Source organism: Urocitellus parryii, chromosome 9, assembly GCF_045843805.1.
Source record: "Urocitellus parryii isolate mUroPar1 chromosome 9, mUroPar1.hap1, whole genome shotgun sequence".
Taxonomy (NCBI): Eukaryota; Metazoa; Chordata; class Mammalia; order Rodentia; family Sciuridae; genus Urocitellus; species Urocitellus parryii.
Window position 1 is genome coordinate 21,666,132 of NC_135539.1, and position 26,419 is coordinate 21,692,550.

General features: G+C 40.0%; 1 non-coding gene across 1 annotated transcript; it reads right to left on the bottom strand.

The window, feature by feature from the left end:
- Positions 1-25,677: 25,677 nt before the first annotated feature.
- Positions 25,678-25,763, bottom strand: Trnaa-cgc (transfer RNA alanine (anticodon CGC)). The gene has a single exon. It is a non-coding gene; the product is annotated as a tRNA-Ala (tRNA).
- Positions 25,764-26,419: the final 656 nt, after the last annotated feature.

A 26,419-nucleotide genomic window follows, 5' to 3' on the forward strand; every position in this document is an offset into this window, starting at 1 on the left:
GCAGATGCTGGTGCCATGCTCTTGGACTTCCAGGACTGTGATGTAAAGAAACCTGTTTTTGTAAATTACTGCGTCTCAGGCATTTTATCATGGCCACAGTAAATGAACTAAGACAAATACTCCCCCATCTGCTTTGGGGGACCTGGGAACCTAGAGAAACTGCTAAGACATTTCCTGTGCCTTCTGATGTCCTCAGTGATTTGGTACTCCATATCTCATTTATCTTCACATCTCTAGGCCTTGCAACTACTAGAGCTCTGTGGCTCTTTACACTGCAGTTTTGGTATCCTGGGGTGCATGAAGATGTTACTGGCAGTAAAGGCAGGGAAATGCTTGTTTCCTGGCTATCCTAGCTTGATGGAATTGGTCACTTGCCCATAAGAAATAAGCAAATGATGTAAAAAAAAAAAGAATTTAAAGCAGCTTGATCATATTGGAGATAAGCAGTTAGGTTGTTTCTCTGCTGGAACTGTAGAAGCATTTAAAATTTATAGAAACAGGCCTGGGGTTGTGGCTCAGTGGTAGAGTGCTTGCCTAGCATACTTGAGGCACTGGGTTTGATCTTTACCACCACATAAAAATAAATAAATAAAATAAAGGACCATTTACAACTAAAAAAATATTTTAAAAATTATAGAAACAAGCCTGGTACATTGGTGCATGCCTGTAATCCCAGTGACTTGGGGTGCTGAGGCAGGATGATCAAAGTTCAAAGCCAACCTAAGCAAAAGCAAAGCAATAGGCAACTCAGTGAGACCCTGTCTCTAAATAAAATACAAAATAGGGCTGAAGGTGTGGCTCAGTGGTCCAGTGGCCCTGAGTTCAATCCTCAGTATGGCCCCCCTAAAAAAATTATAGAAACAAAAGCCAGGAAATACACATATTTAGATTTAACTAGGCTGTGCTAATCAGAGAAAGTGTCATAGTTTCAACTTCCTTGGAAACTCCGGCTGTGGAAAACCAGTTATCAGGGAGTTTACTTTTAATATAAAAGTGGCTCTATTTCAGGATCACCTTGAAGGACTTGACTCTACAGGTGTATGGTGCATCTTGAAATATTCTCTCTTTTTTTTTTCTTTTTAAATTTTACAGTGGTGGGATTGAACTCAGGGCTTTAGAGCCAGGCAAAGAGCTCTACCACTGAGCCCACCCATAGCCCTTATTATTATTCTCGACAGTGATGGCAGTGAGAAGAGTGTGTAATCTAACCATAAGCACAAATTGAACATACTGTTTGTATTTAAATAAACATATTATAAAGCAGAATGCAGAGTTTGCATGAGTTTTCAAGATTAAACAAGAGATATCTATGAAGTTTTGCACTGGTGCTGGTTATTTGTATTTTAGACTCCAGACTCTCAGCAATATAAGATTTAAAAATTATTTTAAACAATATAAATAATGAGAGAATGTAATTAATATCTTACACATAAGGATATAATTTTTGTCAACTACATCTTCCAATCCTGATTTTTTTTTTTTTTATTTTAGTACCAGGGATTGGACCTAGGGACACTTACTTAATCACTGAGCCACATCCCCAGTTCTTTTTATATTCAGAGACAGAGTCTTTTTTTTTTTTTTTTGGTTAATACTTTTAATTACACGATTGTAATTGTACAATTTCCACTATTCAGTGTTTCGTATAAAACCAGTTCCAATACACAAGATTTTCAAATGCAACAGTATGTATCAAACCACATATATATGCAAATTGACAGAGTCTTAATAAGTTGTTAAGGCCTCACTAAGTTGCTGAGACTGGCTTTAAACTCTTGAGCTTCCTGCTTCAGCCTCCTGAGCCACTGGGATTACAGGCATGGGTCCCTACTCCTGATTTCTTCTTGTCCTTCCTCTTCCTCCTTTGTTGCCAATTTGGCCAGAAATATATATTTGATTTTTCATCCCATTTTTCTGGCATATAATTCCTAAAATCCTTGGAATTTCTAAAGTGATGTTATTTTGCTTGACTTGAGTTTACTGATGACTGGCAGCTCCTGGAGAGCTTCAGGTTAGGGACTGGTCACTGGAAAGGCCAAGGCAGAATTAGAGGGTTAGGACTTTCAGCCCCATCTGCCAAGTGTCCTCCAGGGAGGAGAGTGAGGCTGAAGGTTAATTGATCACTGAGGGCCAATGGTATAATCAATCACACCTACATTTAAGAAAATAAAACTTCCTTAAATCCCCAAAGGCCAGGGCTTGGAGAATTTTAGGGTAGCTGAACAGATGGAAGTTTCTGGAGGGTGGTATCCCTAGAGAGGGCAAAGAAGTTCTGCACTCCTTCCTACAGGCCTCGCCTTATGTATCTCTTCATCTGTGTCTTTTGTAATATCTTTTATAGTAAACCTGTAAATATGAGTAGGTATTTCCCTGAGTTCTGTAGGTCTCTTTAGTAAATTAATGAAATTCAAGGAGGGGTCTTAGGAACCTGACACCTGATTTATAACTGGTTAGTCAAAAGCACAGGTGACCTATAGTTGGCATCTGAATCAGGACAGCAGGGTACTGATCCCTCAACTTGTGGGATCTTATCCTTTCCCCAGGTAGATTTGAAGGCACCTAGCTGTTGTCTGTTGCTACAACATTACTTGCTTGATGTGTAGGACACCCACCTCCCACCCCTGGCGTCAGAAGCAAGCTGAATATATAGTGGGAGAGACTGCATTTGGAGTTGTTTTTTCTACTGTTGTTCCCCAGAACAATAGTGTGTGTGTGTATAATATCCCATAGAAAATATATTGTGTTTTCTTTCTATATACATGACACTCTATATGAGTATGACATTATTCTATGCGTAATTTTGTGCATGCTCCTTTCATTGAACCATACTGTCAGGAGATCTGTTCATGTTACTACACTGGGCTGAGGGTATGGTTCAGTGGTAGAGCACTTGACTAGCATGTGTGAGGTCCTGGGTTCAATTCCTACCAGCTGCCCCCACCAAGTATATTTTCTGCATAGTATTCCATTGTATGGATATGCCATTGCTTATTTTACCGTATCTCCATTAACTGGATTTTTTTCCTATATCAGGATTGAATCCATGGGTCCCTCTACCACTGAGCTTGTAGCCCTTTGTATTTTTCATTTTGAGTCAGGGTCTTGTTAAGTTACCACGGTTTGCCTTGAACTTCAGTCCCTCCTGAGTCTCTGGGATTACAAACTGCACCACGGCACAGGACTGCACTCTCTTCTTGATCCACAGCCTTCCCCAGAATCCTCCTTTCTATTGTTCTGCTGACTCTTTAAAAGTTAAGGTTGATATAAGGAAAAAGGGCAGGGTGACGCATGATTGGTATGCCTGTAGTCTGAGATCCTCCCCATGGGAGGTGTTGGGTTCCTCAAAGATGATATAGGAGGACACTCTGATTGACCTGGGCCTTTCTTTCTTCCCTTATTTATTTTTTTTGCAGTGCTGTGTATTGAATCTAGATTGCACAAGCTAGGAAAGCACTCCACCAAGCTAAATCCCCAGTCTTCTTTAACAACCCTTTTTTGCCCTGTTCCCACTCCTCCCTGGGTTGCATTTCCTGCATCCTCTCCCTTTGCCAAGGTGGTCAGCTATCTTGGGTAGGGGCCTATCACAAAACCTCCAGCCTGCTACTTTTGTCAGCACTCACTTGATCTCTAGGGTGTTTTACATATTTTTGCCCAGCCAAAAGGACATACTCTTATTTCTCTCCTTGTCTGACCACCTTGAGCTGCTCCCAGCTATATCTATCCCTCCTGTGGAATCCTCCAGGTTAGAAGCCAACACTAGGGCTGGGGATGTGGCTCAAGCGGTAGCGCGCTCGCCTAGCATGCATGTGGCCCAGGTTCAATCCTCGGCACCACAGACAAAGATGTTGTGTCTGCCGAGAACTAAAAAATAAATATTACAAAAATTCTCTCTCTCTCTCTTAAAAAAAAAAAGATATTATATAAAAAAAAAAGAAGCCAACACTAGTCTCTTTGCTCATTTAGGACTCCAAACCCTGAGGACAAGGAACAGGTGAGAGGCAAGGATCTGTGTGGTACTTTTTGTCTTCTGAATTCTGAGAATGAGATCCATAGACATGAAGGGTGAGAGCAAAGTAGCAGGAATTTATTAAAGTAATAGAGGGGCTTGGGTTGTGGCTCAGTGGTAGAGTGCTCGGCTTGCATGTGCAAGGCCCTGGGTTCGATCCTCAGCACCACATAAAAATAAATAAATAAAATAAAGTTATTGTGTACAACTACAAAAAAATAAATATTAAAAAAATAAGGGTATTGTGTCCAATTAAAACTAAAAAATAACTATTTTTTTAAAAAATAATAGAAAGCAGAGCTTCTGCAGGGGGTGAGTTGCTCACAGATGTCTGTTGTCTATGGGTTTATATGAAAAGGTTAGACGGGGGGGTAAGTTGGATTTGAAGACCATAAGCTAGAATTTTAAAAACAGTTCATCTTTGAGTCCACTAGGGCACCTGGTGTTCATGAGTCCCCTGTCCAATCAGTATTTTGATCGTGCTCTGCTTTGCCTCAGGGACTGGCTTAGGGTTCTGATGAAGAACTTCAGGCTTCAGTGGAATTACTGGTCAAGAGCTGTCTACCCTATTTGTAAACTCCTGCATGGGATGGGGGGGGGGTGGACAGTCCTTAATCCTGTCTGACTAACACATTTCTATCTCCTACTCTCATAAGTTTTCCTAAGAACTTAACCCAGCTTTATCCAGGCTGTCCAGTTCCTGCAGTCCAGGAGGGGTATCACTAGTCTCCACAAGGAGTTCTTTTGGAGCAACTTCCTTGCTTGCTTGGATGTATAGGCATTCCCAGTAGGGGTATGAGGGGAAAAGCTACAACTCTCTGTTTCATTGAGGAAGTTTATGAGAATAGAACCTTTGCAGGTCTGGACCTGCTTTTTCTCTAGGCGGGGAAATCTTGAAGGGTATGTCTGTAACCCTATTTATTTATTTTAAAATATTTATTGTTTAATTATAGGTGGACACAATGTCTTTATTTTACTTTATGTGGTGTTACGGATTGAACCCAGTGCCTCACGCATGCTAGGCGAGCACTCTACCTCTGAGCCACAACCCCAGCCCCACAACCCCAGCCCATGTAACCCTATTTAAATGTGGGGCTTTCAGCTTGGTGTGGTGGTTCATGCCAATAATCCCAGTGACTTAGGAGGCTGAAGCAGGAAGAGTAGAAGTTTGAGGATAGTCTGGACAACTTAGACCCTGTGTTTAAAAAAAAAAAAAAAAAAAAGGTTGTTTGGTGCTGGGGATCAAACCCAGAGCCTAATGCACGCTAGGCAAGTGATCTACCACTGAGCTACACCCCTGGCACAACTTAGGAGTTTTAAGAAAGATTCTATTAATTTACCCGCCAAACAACACCACATGAGAATAGTTTCTCCAAATCTTCTCCAGCACACTCAATATTATCAAATTCAAAGTTTATTTTTCTTTTTGCAGACATGATAGGAAATAAATAAATAAACAGATGGTATAACATGGTTTCAGTTTTAATTCAGACATTTCTCATTGCATGTATTTTTTTTTTTTTTTTATGTGTGTGTGTGTGTGTAGTGCTAGGGAGCAAACCCAAGGCCTCACCTGTGGTAGGCAAGTGCTCCACAACTGAACTATGCTTCCAACTCCATGCATATATTTTAAAAATTATATTTTTATTTTTAATTACTACATATAATTGTACATATTTATGGGGGTATAGTGTGACATCTCAACACATGTACACATTGTGTAATAATTAAAAATTGGCCTACTCATTACCTCAAAATCATTGCATGCATTTATTGATCAGTTATAAATCCTCTTCTAAATATTGCTTGAAATATATATATATATATATGAATAAATAAAGCTTGAAAAATATATATGTATACACATATATATATATATATATGTATACATATAAAATTATATATAAATATATTACTTGTTCATTTTTATTTTTCTTTTTTTGGTACCAGAGATTAAACTCAGGGGCACTTGACTACTGAGCCACATCCCCAGCTCTATTTTGTATTTTATTTAGAGACAGGGTCTCTGAGTTGCTTAAGGGCTTCACTTAGTTGCTGAGGCTGGCTTTGAACACATGATCCTCCTGTCTCACTCAGCCTCCCAAGCTTCTGGGATTATAGGAGTGTACCACCGTGTCCGGCTTCTTTTCCTTTTTCCAGTACTAGGTATTGAACCCAGGGGCACACGCTCTATCACTTTGCTCCTTTTTCTTGATGAATTATAGTGGTTCTTTACATACTACATATAGTTATCCTTGTCTATTACACATGTGTGTTGTAAGTATTTTCTCCTAATTTGACACCTTGTCCTTTTTTATGGAGTTCTTTTCCTTGTGGCTTTTGGAGAAAAAATTTGAAAAGTTCTGTCCTAAGTGCCATCTGCATGGGGTATTTTTGTGACCTCAAAGTGCTTGAGTGATGACACATGCTTGTCTTTGCACTGTGAGCTCCTGCCAGTGGACCAGGACTTCTGAATCCTGAGCATGTGCTCTTTGTATTGATACCAGCACATTGTAGGAAAATTCATTATTTCTAAGATATTTTTTCTTTCTCTTTTTCTTTTTGTGATACTGAGGATTGAACACTGGGCTCCCTGCATGCTAGGCAAGTGCTCTGCCAGTGAGCTATATCTCCAGTCCTTTTTATTTTATTTTGAGACAGGGTCTCACTAAGTTGCCAAAGCTGGCCTCTAACTTGTGGTACTCATGTCTCAGCTTCCTGAGTAGCTATGATTACAGGTGTGTGCTATCATACCTGGCTTGTTTCTAGACTATTTTAAACTGGAGCTTGAAACTTGAACCCTAACTCATAATTTCCTAATTTCAATGCAATCACATTTTATGTAGGTATTGCTCTAGGATTTTATAGAATGTTTTCAAATTCATAAACTCATTTCAACCCTCTTGCAGAATGTGAGAATTACATCTCCATTCTTTTGGAGATAGCTGAGGCTCTCAGTAGTTCTCACTGGAGACTAAATGATGAAGTCTTTTCCACACAGTTATTATTTAAAAATCTTTTCCACACAGTTATTATTTAACCCCCCATCTTAAGTTTGACAGGTATTCTGAGATCCTTCGAGGGATGGCTTATGTTAGTAAAATTGGTGGTAATCATGGCCAATCTAAATTATTGATACTGTTTTCCAACTTTGGTCCCAGTATAGGCTAAGCAGAGAATTTAGCAAGACTGGGATGGAGGTGGGTGTATCAAGAAAGGACTCAACTGAGGAAACTCAATGAGGCTAGGAAACGTACCCTGTTCAGTCCAGATGAATAGATAGAGACAGCTCTAACTGTGTAAACTTATTTTCCTTCAAACCGCCATGGAATGTTATGAACCAAATAGTATGAGATATAATGTCAAACAGTTTTTTTTTCCTCCTGTATTGGAAATTGAACTAGGAGTTCTTAACCACTGAGCCACATCCCCAGTCCTTTTTATTTTTTATTTTGAGACAGGATCTTGCAAAGTTGCTGAGGCTGGCCTTGAACTTTGATCATTTTGCCTCTGCTTCCTGAGCTGCTGGGATTACAGGTGTGTGCCACCATGCCCAGCCAAACTATTTTTAATGAAATACTCATGTTATAAGAGAGTACAACAAACATTTCAAACTGTAAATCCACTATGGTTGCAGTTATGAAAATAAATTCTCTGGAAAAAAAAATAAAACAAATGCCAACATATGCCACCAATGGGATTTCTTTTTTATATTTCTCTGTGTCTCCTCATTTTTGGTAGGGAGTAAGTGCCATCTGAGTGTCCATGTGATGACAGAATGAGAGCTAGAGAGGGAGGGAGAGAGAGAGGTCTCATGGGACACATGCCTAGGAATGCTGTAAATCAGAGATTATCAATGCTATTTTCTTTTTCAAGTCAATGAGAATATTAATGCTTAACACAAGTAGGAAGTGGCAAAGCCAGTTCTGACTCAGAGCTAGTTTACAGCTCAAGGCCGTCAGATGCAGTCTGTTTCTGGATGGGATGCACTACCGATGATAAGTTGATGGTTTTGTGGGACTCAGCCTTAGCAGTTATCAGTGACATACTTAACAGAATGTTGTTCACTTTTCAGGACTCCTGTAAGCTTGCTTATTCATATAGGGGGAAAGTCTCTCATGGGACTTTTAAATCCTCAGTACTATACACCAGTATTCATGTTTGCAACAGAGAAAGAACAAATCTCAGATCCAAGCCTTTGTCAAGCTCATGTTCCTAGAAATTTTATTTTCCTTTATATTCATGTATTTATTTTTATTATTACCATCTATTGAAAAACAAGCGATTCTGGCTTTTACTGATTTTTGAATAACATTAACTTTTAAACACATATATTAAATATATATAGTAAGAGATTATTTTGGGAAAGATATACAAGAAACTGGGACTATGGAAGTGGGAGCCAGTGGTAGGAAAGGGAGGAAGACTTCGTTATGAACATTATTGAACCTTTTGAATTTTGAATCATATGAATATATTATCTATTGATATATAACTTTAAATTAACAAGAAAAAAAGATGCTTGAGGCACTAGCGCCCACCTGTAATCCCAACAACTTGGGAAGCTGAGTGAGGAGGAGGATTGTGAGTTTGATTTCAGTCTGGGCAATTTAATGGGACCCTGTCTCAAAATAAAAATAAGTAAATAAATAAAAAAGACTAAGGATATAGCTCAGTGGTAAAGTGCTCCTGGGTTCAATCCCTAGCACCCCCCGAACCATAAATTTAATATAAAAAGTCTATTAAACTGTATTAGCTAAATACTCTAGGTGTAATGTGGTTATCACAGATATGAAAAATGTACATGGATCATGGGGAAAATTGGGGCTGTTGGTAGATTGCATGAAGAGTCTGGGAAACACTACTGAAAGAAGGCCACGTGGGCTATTTTATGGTGATGACCAGGTTTCAGAAAGGACAGATATCTCTCTTCCCTATGCCTCAGTTTCCTTATCTGGAGCGGGAAGCAGTTGGCCTACATATTCTCTGACATCACACTGTAGTTGGGTTCTCCCAGAAGCAGATCTTAGGACAAAAATTCCAGTGAAAAAGGGCTTACTGGCATGGTTCAAGAACCATGCATGGGGCTGGGCATGGGGCCAGGCATGGTGGCTCATGCCTGTAATCCCAGTGGCTCGGGAGGCTGAGGCAAGAGGATACCAAGTCAAAGCCACCCTTTTGAGACCCTGTTTCAAAGTAAAAAAATACAAAAAGGTGGTGGTGGTGGCGCTGGGGTTGTGGCTCAAGTGGTAGAGCGCTTGCCTCACGTGTGTGAGGCACTGGGTTGATCCTCGGCACCATATAAAAATAAATAAATAAGCAAAATAAAGGTATTGTGTTCATCTACAACTAAAAAAAATAATTAAAAAAAAAGAGCTGGGGGATATGGCTCAGTGGTTAAGCACCCCTGGGTTCAATACCCCGCCAAAAAAAAAAAAAATAAAATAAAAGAAACATTCATACATTCATGGAGAGTGGGGATGTGAGACAGGAGCCAATGAAGCAGGTTAGTATTATGGGAGTTGGAACTTCATCCCACTGGGAAATGGTGAGAAAATACTTGTTTCATCCCACCTGAGACACTTACACACTGACCTCTATCAGTCACTGGGAAGGGCTGCTTCAAGGGGTTCGCTCCCCTGCATGTCTATCTTGCTCTTTACAAGGGTAGGGTCACTTTCTGAAGCTTGGAGAAAGCCTCTAGTCAGGAAGAAGCAACTACAGTGGTTGGAAGTCCCCAGAACACATACAAGTGCAAAACCTGGAGGGGGCGGGGGACGGACCCATGATGATGTCAGTCACATGTTCCAACTCTTGTTTGAAGTCTGAGTCTCAGCTTCCTGAGATCAGAGTGGATGTGACAGGAGGGCTTTCAGAGATCCTCAGCCACTGCACAGGGGCAGAACAAAAGGGGAGAGGCAGGGGAACAAATGGGACTGACTCGGGAGGGGCATGGCAGCAAAGCAGGCTCTGATGATGTCCTTAGCTGTGCTGAGTCACCTCTGCTGTGAGAATCAAGTTACACTCTCTGGACTGGAGTTGCTGAGACCTGGATCTGCCTACAAACTTTGTGTTCAGGAGCAACATTGCAGACATGGAGAAGGGAATGTGGTAGTTTCATGGACCTTTAGGTCTTAACACTAGATCTTCAGGGACCTAATCCAGGACAGATTTCCTGAGAATGTTTAGGGGCTAGGATCTCTGGATGTCTGAATGGGATGACAATTGGGAAAGAGGGGAGACCTTGGGTAGAGGTTAGGTCAGCACAGATTCTGCAAAAATAAGGTGGGGGCCAAATCCAGGGTCCTGGAAGGAGAAATAGATAGGGATTGAGAGATGGGGCCCTGGGAGAGGATGGGATGAATGAGGGGCACAGGTGGGCTGGGGGCTAGGACTCCCAGCAATTGGGAGGGACTAGAGGGATTTTGCCAGAAACATTGGTTGGTCAGGATTCAGTTGTCCTCCTTAAGAGGAGCTTCAGCAACTATTTGGCCAAAATGGCTCATTTTGTTGGTGAGGAAACTGAGCCAGCCCCAGGAATTGGTTTCCAGAGCAATATGGAAAGTTAAAGGCAGAATAAAGAGCACATTTGCTTCTTTTTTTTTTTTTTAAGAGTGAGAGAGGAGAGAGAGAGAGAGAGAGAGAGAGAGAGAATTTTTAATATTTATTTTTTAGTTCTCGGCGGACACAGCATCTTTGTTGGTATGTGGTGCTGAGGATCGAACCCGGGCCGCACGCATGCAAGGCGAGCGCGCTACCGCTTGAGCCACATCCCCAGCCCACATTTGCTTCTTTTAGTTGTAAATGGTCACAATACCTTTATTTTATTTGTTTATTTTTATGTGGTGCCAGGTATCGAACCCAGACCAGCAAATGCAAGGCACTGGACAACTCAGTGAGATCCTGTCTCTAAATAAAATACAAAATAGGGCTGGGGATTTGGCTCAGTGGTTGAGTACCCCAGAGTTCAATCCCCAGTACCAAAACAAACAACAAAACAAATAAACAAACAGAAACCATCAAACCACCAACCAACAAATAAATAAACAAAACCAAACTAAAAAACCACATATATTGTGAAATAGAATTCCCAATGAAAGAAACATTAAGATGGGTGACATTTTTAAGCTTATTATATTCCAGATTCACAAAGGATCCTGAATCAGATCTATTTTTCATATTCTAGATGGTCCTGGAGCCATTTAACTTTGTCTCTTATTATTCCCAGTTGGTTTACATAGAAATGGCACTCTTTCCTGACTGATTTTGCAGGATGACAGTTACCAGAGAGTCCAATTGATTTTGTAAAGTCAATACAAATTGGTGATCTGTTGGATATCTGCAATGACCTGTGCTGACAATTTTTATAGTGAATAGAGGTTCCTGATCCTGCTGCTCCTGTGCTAATCCTGGTGATGTTTTTAGTCCTATGCGTTAGGTAAAAATTAGGGGGCTTTCTTACATCAGAATTTGGAAGGGCATCAGGGCTGTGAGAATGACACAGTGTACATCGTAAGTTCTATTTAGAAGAATGATTGCTTTCATTTTTAAATGCCAAGGTAGGGCTTATTTTGGTTATAACTGTTTTTGCTAGGTGCTCAAGACCAAGCTAACCAAATTGACCTTGTTTCCATCTGCTAACGAGTCAGCTGAGTTCCCATTGGAGTCACTCTTGGGGAACTTGAGAGAAGCTTCTTAGCTCTTTTTAGTGCCATCTAAAAAGGTAGGGTCTCCTTGATGATGTGGCTTCCCTTGGAACATGAGGGATGTCTCCTTTGTTCAATGACCCTCCTCTTTGCAGCAGATGTACCGATTGACTTTTAGTTCTCCAGCAGTCTCATTAATCTCCCTAATTGGGAAGTCCTGAGGCCCAGAGTTGTAAAGCACCTTAGAGAAGTTCTCTTATTCTCTGGGTTTAGGCTGACTCAGAGGGCAGGAGCCAAATATTGTTTTCTTTTCTAAAAAAGCCTGAATCTTTAAGCCTTGGCCTTAAACATTCAGCAAGCCAATCTCACCAGTCTTAAGGTAAGAGAACTGGGCTTTAACTTTAATGTCTATAACCTTATAGTCATTTACTGCTGTTATTTAATTAGGGTCTGTATTACTCCTAAAAGTTAGCTTTATATCCTGTCCTGTAGGTGATGGCTTATTATTATGTTTGTTCTTGAAGAAGTACTTCTGCAAAACATTAACAGGCAACAGCCATAGAATTATATAAAGAAAATACAAAATGAAATTAACAAGAGAAAAAACACATTCAGTTTGTGTAATAGCTATCTTGAATTTTGCTGAGTTATGGATTATATGCCCCATTTAAGATCACTGTTGTTAGTTGCGGAGCACGCTGAACAAATGTTAGCTGTAAGGTGGGATGAACACTGGACCCTCACCCTCACCTGACTGGTTTCTTGTCGCTTGTTTGCCTCAAGTCATAACATCTGAACCAAAGATAGGCTAAGAGAGCTTTTAACTTTCTTTTTTGGAAAAAAATGGCAGAATGCTTCCATGTTTTACAAGGTTACCTTTAAACAGATCAGGTTCTCCTTAATACCTTCCAAAAATACATTGACATTCTAATTCCAGTGTGAAAAGTAACACAAACTTGTGGCTGTGGCTCAGAGGTCTAGCGCTTGCCTAGCATGTGTGAAGCACTGGGTTTGATCCTCAGCACCACATAAAAATAAAATAAAAATATCGTGTCCGCCTAAAACTAAAAAATAAATATTAAAAAAAAACTTAAAAAAGAGTAACACAAACTTGTATATACAACTTATTGACAACAAGTTACTTTATCCAAATTTGTTATTTTTATACAAAGTGGAGAATTTTGTTATATATAATTTTAATTTAGAGAACAGCAATTTGGTAAAATGCTTTCCTGTTTCACATTTAACTAAGTTGAAATTTTAATGCACAATTTAGAATCCAGAATGTATGCAAACAATAATCACAGGTCTGCATGTATTAACAAAAATCAAAAGATAGCCTTAAATCTCTTATACATTTAGGAAACAGTGTTAATCATCAGAAATTGACTTAACTGGGGCGTGGTACATGCCTGGAATCCCAGAGGTTTGGGAGGCTGAGACCAAAGCCAGCCTCAGCAACTATGAGGCGCTAAGCAACTCAGTGAGACCCTGTCTCTAAATAAAATACAAAACAGGGCTGGGGATGTAACTCAGTGGTCAAGTACCCCTGAGTTCAATCCATGGTACCAAAAAAAAAAAAAAAAAAAAAGAAAGAAATTGACTTAGAGCAAACAGATATGAGGCAGATGAGACAGGTCTTCAAATGAAGTGTGGCTTTTTAAAAAAATTTTTTTTGAATTGTAGGTGGACGAATGCCTTTATTTAATTATACATTATACTAAGGATAGAACCCAGTGCCTCATACATGCCAGGCAAGTGCTCTGCCACTGAGCCACACCCCAGCCCAGTGTGGCCCTTCTATGTCAGATACTATATATAAAAGAGAGCACTTATTGGTTAATTTGCCAGTAAATTTACATAAACTTTCATTTGATAAACTTTTATATAACACTGCGACAAGGCTTAGAAAGATACATATGTATATCTAGTTGCATATATTTAGGGTGTCAACAATATTGTTATAACCTAAATAAGAGTTATTTTTTTAAACCAGTTACAAAGTAATCATTGCATTTGAAAACAAGTGTAATCTCACTTCCCTTAAGACTTATTTTCCTCAAGTAGATAAGAGCAGATCAATGTTTTAGATTTTGCTTTATATCAATACATTAAGGTTAAAGTAGCCTCATCTGACTGCTAATTGTAGCCAATTTAATCACAGACTTTTTGAGATTTACCTTCCATAAACCTGCAATCTACTTTGACATTCACAACTTCATATATTTAGTTTTGTCCTCTTTCATTTTGGAATTTAGCCCAAGAATATTACTTTACCAGACAAAATAATTTCTCATCCGGAAACTTTTATAATTTTCCATCCTAAAACATTTAATTAGCTGGTGGGGCATGGGGGCACATTCCTGTAATCCCAGCAGTTTGGGAGGCTGAGGCATGAGGACTGTGGATTCAAGCCAGCCTCAGCAAAAGCAACATGCTAAGCAACTCAGTGAGACCTGCCTCTAAGTAAAATACAAAATAGGGCTGGGGCTGTTGGCTCAGTGGTCCAGTGTCCCTGAGTTCAATCACTGGTACCAAAACAAAAACAAAAAACCAAAACCATATTTAATTATTACAGTCAAGCAGCATGAGAGAATAAGAAGGGTGGGGGCAGACTGAAGTCAATTTTTTGTCTTGCAACCTGGGGAAAAGTTAAAAAGGACACACTTTTCTCCTCCTCCTGCTCCTCCTTCTTTTTAGTCTTAGACCCCTTATTGAGACTGTTGTTGGCATTCCAAAGTAAACTTCAGTGCAGCCAATCTAGGGAAATCTCTGCCTAAAGCTTTTTAACCCTTTTTTCCCTGGTTGGTAATAATCAGGTTAGGTTTGGATGTATAAAATTATGAAACATTATTTCCCATAACTTTTAAAAAATATTTTTTAGTTGTCAATGGACCTTTATTTAATTTATTTATATGCGATGCTGAGAATCGAACACAGCACCTCACACATACTAGCAAGCACTCTACCACTGAGCCAACCCCAATCCTTTCCCATTACTTTTGAGACTGAGGGTATTAAGTATTTTTCCTCTCAGTGACAAACAGATTAAATTGTTGCTCCATAGGTAAATTGAGGGTAGGGGCTTAGAATAAGTCTCCTGTTCATATGACTTTGGGTTGGGATTTCACTAAAAAATGAAGATACTAATTAACCTTTTGATAATTATTTTAAGTTAAGGGGAGACATTTACTAGCTCATTGTGCCCTTAAAATCTCTTTAGAAGGAGAATATTTGCCTGCTGCTTGGTCATTCATCATCCCTATAACTTGGGGTTCCTAAGATGTATTATCTTTTCTTTTTTAAAAATATTTTTTAGTTTTCCATGGACACAATATCTTTATTTTGTTTATTTATTTTATGTGGTACTGAGGACCCATTATGGCTGTGGGATTTGGTCCTCTCCCTCCAAAAGCTTAGTGTATGGGACCTGGGAAGATGGCTGCAAGGAGAGGAGGGGTGTTTTGCCCTGGGGACAATTCTTCAGTCCAGTGTCACTTTTGTTTACACTTGGTGCAGGGCTTGGTGGAGGCCTCAGGTTAGGCAGGCTTTTGCTCAAAGTTTCCACATTGAAACAGGGTGCAGGAGATTTATTAGAAGTCTGGTGGGGCCGTGAGCAGCAATGGCCTTTTTTAGGCCTATGGATGGCTGAGGCTAGGAGCTGATGCATTTCTTTCTCCTGTTTGGCCTTGTCTTCCCTATTATTAAAGGTCTTGAAAGCAGTATATAGAAGTTGCTTCTGGGAACTGTTTTAAGTTTTTATGGATATCAAGTGTAGAACCTATGAAAAATTGGATGGGGGAAAGAGAGTACCAGCAGGAGTATGAAGGTCTGGGGTGGTATATTTGGTAATTGAGTGAAGGAGAAAAAAACTTGGAGGTAGAAAACCTCAGACAAACTTGCCGTTCTGTAAATTTTAGGCAAATTTTCCAATCTATAATAGGTAATTTTTGAATTTTGGAGAATTTCTTGATCAAATATTTTATATTTGCACCATTGGTGCAAATTATCTAATTTGTTTTGTGGCCAAGTTTGAGTTATAAGGCTAATTAAGCATTAATTTTGAGGTCATTAGGAGTAGAGGGTCTTAAAATGGGTAGAGAGACAGCCTAGGGGGGATCTCTGGAAACTGTGTAGTTTTCAGCCTTGGTGAAGCTTGACTACAGAAGGTGACAACAGAGGGCAAGGTATACCTTACACTCTTTATGCCATCAATGTGCCAGTCCTGGACTGGACTTTCCCCACTAGGAGTTGGGAAAACATCTTTCCCTCAATCCAAGTGGTAAGGGACGTGGTCCCAGTTATCCTCCGGGCGGAATTGCTGTTCAGCAAAGATGAAATGAATAATGAATAGAGTCTTACTTCTCCAAAGAGATGAGAAGACAAGAAGGCTGGTGGTAGATATAGAAGCAAAATGGCAAGGTCCCTGATCCAGAGGTTTGTTGGTTGTGCAAGGGAAGAGAAGGTTTGGGGGTGGGAAGTAGAAGTAGGCCTCCTTTAACATTAACAAAAGGTTTGGTACAAATCCCTTTACTGTCCATGGGGCATAAAGCCACACAAATTTAGCCGGTGATTGATATCTGGTATCCCTGTTGGCTGTTGGGGTGTCAGATTTTAGATTTAAAGCCTTGGTGCAACACTAGGGAATTGCCTTGAGTTCTCCTATTTTATGCATGATTTTTTTTTTTTTTTTTTTCAGAAAGTGGACAGCAGAGGGTGTGGAGGGCCTATATTCTATGGGGTCGGGAAATGCAATCAGTTTAGGGATTCAGCCCTAGCTGCATGAGCTGTGGCTGGAGGTTTGTTCCCCCAACCTCAGAGATCCTTGGGGATGCTGGACACTCAACAGTCACTTCCCAGATCCCATCAATTGTTTGACTTAACTACAGGGGGAGAGGAAGTATTCAGGTGGGACAGCGAAAGGTTAATTTTACCTTACTCCTGTTCAGGGAACTGTTAGGACAAATAACGCACACATGATGAAGGCAGGAAATGGGAAGCAAACCTAGGATCAGCAAGCTTTTCTTTATTCAGTATTTAACAGTGGAGTCAATTGGTGGAACCCTGGTGCAATTCATTTTCAGGGCGGAAAATGGCGGTGGGCTGAAGCAAGGGTCTGAGTTATATAGGCTTCAGTTAGTGTGAAACAGGAAGGCAATTCCTGGGGTTCATTGTATTGGGATCCCCCTGATTCATTGGGGTAGGACAGAAATGTGAATAGGGAATTTCCTGGGGCTTATTGTATTGGGGTCAGGTGACCCATTAGTGTTAGGGGGTCAGGTGCCATTTTCTTTTGTGTTTCTCTGTTCTGGCTGAGGCCTGGGATTTTAAATGACAAAAGCATAGGGAAAATGTCCTTGGACTTATTTTCTATATCCTTCAGGTTCAATCCCTGGGGAGGAGTTTCATTATGAAATTTCAGATTCACATCATTAATGTCTTCCTTCTTGAAAGGTGAGTGACTCAATGGAGACAGAGATTCAACCAAGAGATTTTATTGGGGGGCTGTCTGAAGGGGAAGAAAAGGAGAGGCAGAGAGGAGAGGAGGAGAGCAGAGAGAGTGGACACTGTGTCCTGCGGGGATTGGTGGAGAAAACTTTTGAGAAAACTTGGCTTGGCACCCTTCAGAGAGGAGGGGGAGGGGTAAGGGATTAGGTGACTTTCTTGTGACTTAACTTCAGTGAGGACTTTCCCACATACCCAATGGTTCTCATCATTCCGGTTCAACAATAAGCAAGAATTTGCCTCATCTATTAAGTTTTTATTTTCCTGGAATATTCAAAAGCAAGTCCTACACCTTATTTTACTTATACATAAATTAACATTCATTTTAAAAATTGTTGGCATCTTCTGACATAATCATAATCCAACTGTCACACTTAACACTATCAATAATTCCTGAGCAACATCCTACACCAGGAACCTGCTAATACTGAAGAGTTATGGAAAGTGAGAATCTTCCGAAACAATCCCCCAAGAAAAACAGAGAGAAATGAAGCTAGGGGAAGGGGAAGGAAGGGGAAACTAGCCAAGTGTTAACCTTCCTTAGTAAATCCTTTCCTGATTACATTGGGTGAATGTTAGGCTCTGGACTTTGACCTTCCCCCATTGCAAATTAGTCCTAAAAGAACACACAGTAATACTGAACAATGAGCTCTGAAGGAAGGAAATGAATACTGAAACTCTGGGAGTCAATAAGTTCCAGAAAAAGAAATACCCATCCCTCACAATCTGGACTCCTATCTCTCCAAGTAACAATGAATTTCAACCTTTTACAGCTGCCCTCCTGAGTTAAAGTTTTAACCTATATAACTATAGCCCCTGACTATCTGAGTGGTACACCTACAAGTTTCAATGATGAAACCACCCTAATTGTACCCTATAAAACCAAAATCCCCTCTGTAACACAGATGGCCGTTTTTGTATCCAGAAAATGAGTCCCCATCCACCCAAGACTGAGAAGAACAATAAATGGCTTCCCTGAAATCTGTTGAGGTCTGCACCCATCATTTCGTGCTTACAAATAAGGCTTAATATTGTATTACTAAGATCCATCTCTGAAGTTCCATTTTGCTGTATAATATACTATTTATCCACTGTATCTGTCCATTATCTCATTGATGGACATTGGGCTGTTTCTAGATTTTAACCATTATGGACAGTGCTGATATGAATATCCTGCATGTTTTTCCTGGTGTATATGTGCTGAAATTTCTTTTGACACAGATCTAAAAGTGAAATTGCTAGGTACCGTGCAATTTAAAGAAGTGCTATGAATCTGTTTTTCAAAAAGTGCTTCTGTCAGTTTTCACATTAGCCAGTGATCCCAGTGGTCCACAGCATCTCCAATACTTCTTAGATGAATGTATGGAAGTAAAATTTATTTTTCCAACTTGGTTATATTCAGAAAAGTGTGAAGAACATTGGCTCGAAAAGTCAAATATTTATGTAAGATTTAGAACCTGAGTCATTCTCCCTCCATTCTCCAACAACAGAGACAGTTTATTTCAACTTGTTTAGCTGTTGATTTTGGTATGTACCTCCATAAATCCAACACACCCGTAATACTACTTCTTAGGCATTATTTACTAGACCTTCCTATTATGGGAGATGGGATTTTGTTCTTGTTTATCTATTCCCTCTCCCTTCTCTCCATCATGCCAATAGAGTTAAAATTTCCCTCCCTCCCTGCCTGCCTTTCTTCCTCCCTCCCTCCCTTCCTTCCTTCCTCCCTCCCTTCCTACCCACCTTCCTTCCTCTCCCTGTCCCCTCTTTCTTTCTATTGGTGATTGAACCCAGAGGTGTTTACTACTGAACCTTAATCCCAGTTATGTTGCTGAGGTTGACCTTGATCTTGAGATCCTCCTGCCTTAGCTTTCTGAGTCACCAGGATTACAGGCATGTGTCATGCCTGGCTAAATATTTTTTAAAAAATATTTTTTTTAGTTGTAGATGGACACAATACCTTTATTTATTTATTTATTTTTATGTGTGCCAGGGATCGAACCCAGTGCCTCCTACATGCTAGGCAAACGCCCTACCACTGAGCCACAACCCCGGCCCTGGCTAAATATTTTTGATTAAATTAATGTAAATGCCTTTTACTATGAAATCATGTAATAAGTTCTGATTTCTTTCCCCTTTTGTGTAACTTTTTGTTTTCTCTTATAGTTAATAATTGCCTTATTTTCTGGTTGCTTAGTCATAGTAATCACTAATTTTGTCATCAACCTCTCTGCCAAGCATCTAAAGCTTCTTTCAATGTCAGATCTTCAACATCAGATCTTCCACCCAGTGTGGAATGGTGCATTTTACCTCACTGACTTCTGGTTTGGTGTGGCCTCAGGCCCAAGGCCATTGCCCTTCCTTCCTTCGGGTGCAAAAGCCACACCTGCTTATTCTTCAAGCTACAGTGGGCTGTTGCCACATCCCTAAGCCTCTGCAATTGTCTTTCTCAAGGTCCTTTTTGTGTGGATAAATACAATGGACACTTTTTTTGTTCTTATCAGCAGCATCTCAAAGTAGTTTTCTCACTCTTGTTTTCATCTGTCTCTCTGTTTAGGTTTCAGTCCTCTCAGAAGCAGATCCTGAGACAAAGGATTCAAGTACCAATAGCTCATTTATGGGGAGGGGGTGGTAGTCCAGGGACCAGTGGTAAAGAAACAGGAATGGGAAAGGGACTAATAAAGGGCACTGGGTATTGAACCGAGGGGCACTCTATCACTAACCACATCTGCAGCTATTTTAATTTTTTATTTGAGACAGGGTCTGGGGATTGAACCGAGGGGCACTCTACCACTAACTACATCTGCAGCTATTTTAATTTTTTATTTGAGACAGGGTCTCTCTAAGTTGTTAAGGCTGGCCTCCAACATGGGACCTGCCTGTCTCAGTCTCCTGAGTTTCTAGGATTACAGATGTGCATTACTAGGCCTAGTGAAAAGGGCCCTTATTAAGTCATTTATCTCAGTGGGGTGGTTGGACCTTAATCCATTGAGGAACCAGGAAAAATGAAAAACACCTCAGAGTTATCCCACATAAGGTGTGTGGGAGCCGATGTATTTATATGCTAATTTCTCAATGTGAGTGAGAGCTGATTTGGTGCTGGGTTGGACTGGGTGTTAATTCTTCTGCACTATTGGCTCAATGGGATGCGGGCATTGAAGATGTCTAGAAGTTGACAGATAGGATCTGAGGGATGTTAGGATCTGAAGCATTGAGGACAGGAAGTTGATGGTGTCTACTACACTCCCAAGATAAAATATAAGGTCCTGAGGGTAGGGACCTTGTGTGTTTTGTTTACTTCTAGTGCTTGTCATATAGTAATTGCTTAATAGATATTATTTTGGTGAATAAATAAATGAGTGAGGAATTCACTAATTCAATTGTAAAGATCTGGCAAGTGATTAAATAAATTATTGTAGTAGATACTGGGGAAGCTAAACACTTAAGTTAAGGGAGCCTCACTTTAATGTGAACTAGGGGAAGTAAGGAGAAATTTTATAGTAGTATAGAAGAACTTGACAACAGTTCAGTTCAAGCCTAATTGTGAAATTTGAGTGATATGAATTGAAATCACTGGATCCTTAAATATGCCACTGAGTTTCTGAATCATGCTGTTCTGGGGTCTCCTTTTAACCTGTTGGCCAGAAAATTTTGAAATGTGGGCCTTCTGGTACATGCCTGTAATTCCAGTGGCTCAGGAGGCTGAGACAGGAGGATCTTAAGTTCAAAGTCAGCCTCAGCAACTTAGTAAGGCTCTGTCTCAAAAATAAAAAAAAGGGCTGGGGACGTGGCTTAGTGGTAAAGTGTCCCTGGGTTCAATCCCCAGGTACCAAAAAAACCCCAACAAAACAAAACAAATAAAAAAACTGGTATATTATTATACTATTTAGTATATTATTTATTATCCTATTATACTACTACTTATTATACTATTATTTATTATACTGTTATTATTTATTTTATGTTCTTAATGTTTTCAGTTTCTGAGAATTAGGTTGTCAGTTATATTTTCCATTTTATGTTAATGTACCATGGTCAGAGAACTTGGCATGTATGATTTCTGTCCTTCTGTAGTGTAAAATTGGAATGTTTTGTAAAATAGGCTTTAGTGGTGAATCTGAAAGAACTATTTCTGAAAGTTAGTCTTCTACATATATCTATTAATGTTATCTTATTAGTGTTGTTCAGATAAACCAGTTAAACTGCCTTATCTATAATAAAATCTGAAGTTTTACTCCCTTTTCTTCTTTGGAAATCTTTCTAAAATTTACCTCTCCTTCTTACGTTATAACTAGACATCATCTAAACGGTTAGAATGCCTTTTCTGAAATTTGTTTGTTTCTAGATTTATTTCTGAGAACTTCCTGTTTTCTAATTCAAAAATAACTTTCACTGTCAAGATTCTGGAAAGGATCCCAAGCGTTGGCTTTGCTAGCTTCAGTGGCAGGTCCCGTACTAAGCCACACTTCCTCTTGCTGTGTGAACAGGAAGTGTCTCAAACCTTGTGTTCCTCCTTTCTAGATGCTACAGAGAGCCAGCCTTCTTCCTCCCATCATGGCCCTGAAACTCAGCCTTGGCCCATACTATTGATCTTTGTTGTAGCAGTTCTTATATTTTCCTATCTGAGGATAAATTTTTTGAGGACAAAAGATACTATGGCACCACCCACTATAGCTTATGTGGGTTTCATTGGTATTTTTATGATCAAGAAAAGGAGTTTTCAGTGTAAACTCAAGAACTAGGAGCTGGACCAGTTTTACAGGGAGATCTTCCTACTTGCTTACTTACTTGCTTTCCCTTCTTTCTCAGGTCCTTCCCCCTCCTCTTTTTTCCTCCTTCCCTTCTCTCTCTCTCTCTCTCTCTCTCTCTCTCTCTCTCTCTTTCTTTCTTTCTTTCTTTCTCTTTTCTTTCTTTCTTTCCTTCTTCCCTTCTCTTCCTTCCTCCTTCCTTCCTTCCTTCCTTCCTTCCGTCCTTTCTTTCTTCTTTCTTCTTTCTCTTTCTTTCATGAGGAATTGAACCCAGGGGCACTTGACCACTGAGCCACATCCCCAGCCCTATTTTGTATTTTATTTAGAGACAGGGCCTTTGAGTTTCTTAGCACCTTGCTGGTGGTGAGGCTGGCTTTGAACTCTTAATCCTCAGCTTCCTGAGCCACAGGGATTATGGGCATGTGCCACCACACCCAGCTAGGATCCTATTGTTTTGTTGTTTAATGGTGGTGCTAGGGATTGAATCCAGAGCCTTGTGCATATGAGAGAAGCACTCTACCAGTTGAGCTATATTTCCAGCCCTTGAATCCCATTCTTATGAGTGTAAATGATATGAAGGTTCACTGTGGTGTATTCATATATGAACATAGAAAAGTTATGTCTGATTAATTTCATTGTCTTTTTTCTATTCCCATTCCCCCCCCCATTTGTTAGGAGCCACAGCAAAAATATTGATACAGGCACCTTTGGATTTTATTGACTGCCAGCCAGCAATTCACATTCATATGGTAATTGGACTCATGCTGTCCAGCTGGGCCCAATTTCAGGACTCAGGTTACTCATGTCACTCTTGTAATGGGAGAGTTCCCATTGGTTGGAAAAGGATGGTAGGAGGGTGTTCCGGGGGAAGTGGAAACCCCCCCGGCTCAGGTAGACACACACGTGTGGACCCACTTGTTAGGGGACGCACATGGCCTCTCTCTAAATAAAACTTTGTCTCAGTTTGACTGGCTTGTGTTTTTGTGCCCAACCGGGCTGTAAGATTGCAAGCCGGCGTGCACTGATAGCTCAGCAGGGGATCGCTCAGCAGGGGTGCCGCAGGCAGTGCTCGGCAGCAGGAGCGGGACTCAGCCGGCCCGGGGCCGGGCAGCTTGCGGCACCCATTTCCTTCATTTCCCTTTATCTAATCCACTGAACTTCTATTCTCATTCTCGTGCGTTAGCATCTGCTTATCAGGGAGAACATTCAACCTTTTGTATTTTGGGATTGACATTTCTTTTAGCATGATAGTCTCCATATCCATTCACTTACTGGAAAAAGTCATAAAGTCATTCTTTATAATGGTTGCTAATATTCCCTTGTGTGTGTGTGCGTGTGTGTGTGTGTGTGTGTGTGTGTGTGTGTGTGTGTGTGTATATATATATATATATATATCACATTTTCTTTCTTTAAAAAATATATTTTTAGTTGTATATGGACACAATAACTTTATTTAATTAATTTATTTATTTATTTTTATGTAGTGCTGAGGATCAAACACAGTGAGTGTTTTACATGTGCTAGGCAAGTGCTCTACCACTGAACTAAAACACCAGCCCTACATTTTCTTTATCAATTCATCTCTTTAAGGAATCCTAGTTGGTTTCATAGCTTGGCTACTGTGAATTGAGCTGCTATAAACATTGATGTGGTTATGTCACTATAGTATACTGATTTTAAGTCCTTTGGGTATATATAGAGGATGGTATAACTAGGTCATATGGTGGGTCCATTCCATACTGGTTGCACCAATTTGCAGTTCCACAGCAATATATGAATGTATCCTTTTCCTCACATCCTCACCAACATTCATTGTTGCTTGCATTCTTTTTTTTTTTTTTTTTTTTTTGTGGTGCTGGGGATTGAACCCAGGACCTTATGCATGCAAGGCAATGTTGCTTGCATTCTTGATAATCACCATTCTGACTGGAGTGAGATGAAAGCTCAGTGTAGTGTTAATTTGCATTTAGTTTGCTAGAGATGTTGAACATTTTTTTTATATTTGTTGATCATTCATATTTCTTGTTCTTTGAAGTGCACAGTAATACAGTATACTAACTAGTGCCTCTTCAGTTTCTTTGCCGATTATTGATTTTTTTTTTTGGTGTTGAGTTTTTTGAGTTCTTTATATATCCTGGAGGTTAATGCTCTGAGGTGCAGGTGGCAAAGAACAAATCCCCAATTTCATTGAGGCACATAATTACTTAGAATAAAGATTGCATTTCCCAGCCTTCATTGCAGTTCTGTGTGGTCATGTGACTCAATTCTGGCCAATGATGTGTGAGGGAAAATGATATGGACATTTTAAGTCTAACTCTTAAAGAAAGGAGGCATGCCCACCACTTCCTCTCCTTATTCTTCCTGCCAGCTAGAGAAGGTGGTGCACCATCTTTGGATGAGGAGAAAACCCTCATGAGGAGGATGAGGACAAAAACCCTCATGTTAAGCAATCTGTTATAGGGAACTTGGATTTCCAGCACTAAATTCTCTATAAACTTCATGGTTTGCTTATATTTGGACTGTCAACAGGACAGAATGGTTTAACCCTATATAATTTGGGGTCTTGTTACAGCAGTTGAACCTCAGTCCCAACTAATACATATTGCCATGTTGAATACAGCCCATATGCCAGGTACTGTGCTAGGCTTTTCATATACACTACTTAATTTATCCCTGACAAAAACCATATGTAGTTAGGGCCTTTTGGGCAAAAAATAGAAGCAGATTCTGGATACCAAGCGAAAAATAGAATTTATTGGAAGGAAATAGGGTGGTTCACAGGATGGGAGGGAGAGTGGAAGATGCAGACTCAATGCGAACAAGACACCTCAGCTTTGGAGTTCCTACCAGCAAAGATAAAATGTTAGTATACTGTATTACTGTGCTCAAAATAGAAATAAAAATGTAAAAAGTGTTATGGCCCTTTCTTGGGTCAAGGGGAAGGCCCCTTAATTAGATGACATATAATGACAGAGAAATGACCAAAGGAAATTTGGTGCTATTAGTAGAAGAAGGAAGGAAATGATGCTGAGTGGCCTAAAAATGACATATGTCCATTATGGGTAAGAAATATATTTGATTATATGACAAGGGAAATGAGGCTCAGAGAGGTCAGTTGACCTGTTCAAAGTCATGCAGAGTCAGTGAAGGAACCCTGGATCTGCTCTCTCTCTCTCTGTCTCTCTCTTTTTTTTTTTTTGGTGTGGCTGAGGATAGAATTCAGTGCTTTGTGCATGTGAGGCAAGCACTCTATCAACTGAGCTATGTCCCCAATCTACTACCCTGCTCTAAACCACAATGTTGTGTGGTTTCCTGTGGCTAACTCAGTCCAGCCATGTTTATGTTTGAATCTCCACATAATGGTTCTGTACCCAGTGAGCTTTCTATCAACTGATGCTGCTTCTAAGAGAGTATAAAGATAAGTCTAATGGAAACTTTTTTTCCTGTTGATTCTTGGCCTTATTTGGCCACAAATGGGGGACATACTTTGACAACCGAACAAAATATTTGAAGTTGAAATTTTTGGAAAATCAGAGACATTTTATCAGGTCCACTTCTTTGAATATAATCCTTGCTGCTCTGCCACTGTGATTTACTTTAAAACTGTAATTTTTCTCCCTTCTCTTCTTCCTCTCCCTTTTCCTAACCACAGGGGAAGGAAGGTTAACCTTCTGAAGGGTCCTAGACTGAGTTATCTGTCCTTTGGTTCATGGACCACAGGAATAAAGGACTCTGGACTTTGTCATTGGTACCTGTGGAACTAAGAAATAGCTATCTTAGTGCTGGGGATTGAACCCAGGGCCTTGTGCATGCGAGGCAAGCGCTCTACCAACTGAGCTATATCCCCAGCCCTAAGGCCAGAGGTCTTGTTAAAGGATTTGTCTTTCTTTTTTTTTTTTTTTTTTTGAGAGAGAATTTTTAATATTTATTTTTTAGTTCTCGGCGGACACAACATCTTTGTTGGTATGTGGTGCTGAGGATCGAACCCGGGCCGCACGCATGCCAGACGAGCGCGCTACCGCCTGAGCCACATTCCTAACCCTCTTTCTTTCTTTCTTTCTTTTTTTTAACCACATTTTGCATTTGCAAACACACTTCTACAAACTATTATACTGGATAAATGTTAGTGAAAAAACTAGTAAAGGGCGTTCAGCACCTGGAGTGCTGATTTCTTCTAGGCGAGTGGCCAAGTAAAATAGAGCAACAGGAAAATAGGAAGATTAACTACATTGAACTCTTTTGTAGAGACTCTCTTGGTGACAGTCCTAAAATCAATTATGGTAAAGGTTTCTGGAGAAGCTTAGTTAATATTTTCTGTGGAAGAGGGGATGCCACTACAGAACTCCTTTTTTCTTTTCCTGAATGATATAGGTTGTTCCACCAATTGGTCTACTCTGAGAAAAAAGGCACTAAATGCTATCTGGTAAACTCCCCCAGTGTGTATGCCAAGACCCTTGATTCCACATATCTGGTCCACCTTTGTGAGGACATCTGGTTTTCCTTCATGGGAATAC